This window comes from Echinops telfairi, unplaced genomic scaffold, assembly GCF_000313985.2.
Source record: "Echinops telfairi isolate 266 unplaced genomic scaffold, ASM31398v2 ScPeMD7_7475;HRSCAF=8513, whole genome shotgun sequence".
In the NCBI taxonomy this organism is placed as follows: Eukaryota; Metazoa; Chordata; class Mammalia; order Afrosoricida; family Tenrecidae; genus Echinops; species Echinops telfairi.
The window spans coordinates 13413736-13416632 of NW_022111379.1; positions in this window are offsets into that span (position 1 = coordinate 13413736).

A 2897-nucleotide genomic window follows, 5' to 3' on the forward strand; every position below is an offset into this window, starting at 1 on the left:
GCCCGCGCGCCGGCCTTCCTCCCGCCCCGGCTTGTTCGGGCTGGGATTCCCCACGCCCCGCCCTGGACCTGGGGCTCCCCGCCCCGGGACGCCGGTCCCCCCGCCCCGTCCCTCTCCGGCCCCCGCGGCTGGGCAGGATGCACCCAGCGAGGCTGCGAGGTGGAGGGAGCCCGAGTCAAGGGGTGTGTGTGGGGTAGGGGGGTGGTGAAGAAGCAGACCTCCACCGCCGGGGTGTTGGCTCCCACATCCCGCCCTGGAACACTGGCATGACTTGGGGTGCCCAAGGGGAGGCTTTAACAGCCCCCAAAGGTGGGGAGGGGTGAGGATAGCGGTACAGAGGCGCCAGGGGTGCAGGGAGAGGGGCAGGGTCAGAAGGCGTTTGGAGAGGTTCAGCTGGGTTCCCGAGACCACTCCAAAGGCTTCCTCTGCGAAGCCACCCCAAGGACTGCCTTTTCGGGCCACTTTGCGCTTCCTCTTCCCGCGCGGCGAGACCCACGTACCGCGTGCTCTGAAGGCGGACCCCAGCCCCAGCATCCAGCCTCGGTGACTCCCGCCCACCTCCCCCCTGGAGTCGAGCGGTCCCTGCCCCGGCTCCGAGCCGCGAACGCGTCCTTCGTGGAGCTTCGGGTCGGGTCGCTTGGGGTGGAAGTCCCAGGAGACTCGCCTTGCCGGTGGCAAGAGCCGAATTTCTCCCTGCCTTTATCTGCACAATGTCTCGATTTCCTTCTGGCGCCCTTGAGCGGGCTGCAGCGCCAGCACTCACAGCACCGAAAGTCCCTGAAGGATCCACAGAGCGAATTGCCCCGCGCTTGGATCGATGTCCCGACAGTGGGTTCCACTTGGCAGGCATTCGTGTTGCCAGCACTGCACGCGACATTCGACACCCATAGTCCAGCCTACGAGGTGCCTGCCAGAGGCAAAACAGGTGAGTGGTAAGGCGACCTGTGTTCGTTGCAAACCACTTACTTGGAAGGAAAATCAGGGTAGGGTTGGGTGGGATGCGGTCATCTGATCGCAGAGGAATCCGGTGGGCTCCTGGGAGGGTTTTATTTTGCCCTTCGCTTTTCCTGATTTTGTAGGACCTCCCTGCGCCCACTAGAGGTCACCGTAAAGAGCCATTTTGCTCTGATTCTCGCGTGGATGCCCGGCAAAAAGGCAAACACTAAAACATCCGAGTGCTTGCAGGACGTAAAACCACGCTGGGTGGTTTCTTTCTCGTAGACAGAAAACCTCTAAATTTACGCGCCCCACCCCCCCACCCCCGCCCCCCAGACTTGGGTATCTTCTCTTAAATAAACAATGGAATTCCAACCCGTCACCAGAAGTGGTGTATTTGTTAAACAGCTATTAAAAAAGGGAAACTTCCTGGAGGAAGTGAGTTCAAAGGTAGAGCTGAAGAAGTGATGCTCATGGGATGGCAGAGAGAAAGAGTCAAGCCATCCAAGTGGCAAAATCGCAGAGATGCGGAGGATTAAAGTCTGTAGCAAGCCCATTCCTCTGCCTGGCTGGGCCCCTGGGCCCTCAGCTGCAGAATTTAGGTTTCATTCCTGTAAGCCTCAGGTTTCCAGAGGCCCCGATGACAGAAAATAACTGATGAAAGCTTTCTCTTTCGGAAAGAGTCCGTTGCCCTTTGGGTTGTTCTAAGGAGGCCTTTTCAGCCACCCAGCATGACAGCCCGGCCCCGTGTCTGTGGAAATGAGAAAGGCCCGTTCTGAGAGGCGCTTGAGAAGAAGCAAGGGTGCTCCTTGGAAATAGAGCTCTTAGGGGGCATGAGGATGGAGAAAAGTTCCTGAGGAGCCTGGCTTCATACCAACAAGAGCCAATTCCTCAAGGACTTGTTAAAAACACGTTCTAGAAGCAGCTCAAGTAACAGAATACAGAACAACTCTTGTGTGGATAATTTGCTCCAATATTTATTTCCTGTGCTCTCTGTCTGAAATCCCTGGAAACGCTGTTGATTGAATCAGTTGAAGAAATATCTCCTTTAAAATTTGATTTGAACTTAGAGAACAAATTAATTTGATGACAGTGCGATGTGTGCCTCTTAGGTATATTGTCATAAAATTTCTTTGAGATAGCTTTAAATCATTTCATTTGCTTCAAGAGCAATATTCTTATTTGATTTTGATATCATTAAGCCAGTGCTGCAGTGGCAATACTCAAATCATTTTCTTAAACAAAGAAGCCCGTAAGATCCAGAGACGACTGCCTTGTCTCAATATAATCTGGTTTAGAAAGCACTTGTCAGAACAATTCCATTCTTTGTACTTGGAGAAGGTTATTTAAGATTTATTACGTCTAGATTCTTTTCCGGATTCTGGATGATATTTAGGATTTTCCTATGTAAAGTTGTAGAATGCATTAAAATTTAAAGGCATCGGGCAGAATTTGAGAGCTTCGAAGAAGCTAGTTGCAATCACCCATTTTAAGGAGTCACAAAGGTACAGGAGTCCCTGGGTGGCAGCAATGGTTTGCAGTCAATGACTAAAATGGTTTGCAGTCAACAACTAACCCACTCAGAGTACCATGGAAAAGAAACCTGGCAATCTACTCCCCCACCGTGACCCCACCCCGTAAAGATTACAGGCAGAAAACCTGATTGAGTGGTTCTACTCCTGACCCATCACCGTAAGTTGAAATCAACTAGACAGCCGTGGGTTTGGTTTGTTTTAACAAAGGTTCGTTGAGGTGACTAACGTGTGCCTGCTTCTCCAGCCTGTAGCCTGTGACAGAGACGAGGCTAAAACTAGGTCTTCTAGTTCCAAACTCTTATCACTCGGCCACACAGGCCATCTCTAGTAACTAGATTTCCACAACCTTCTTGTTCTCTCTGCACCCTCCGTCTGTCCTGCCTCTGTGACTCTTGTATAACACCAGCCGACAGCTTTCCCTTCAGT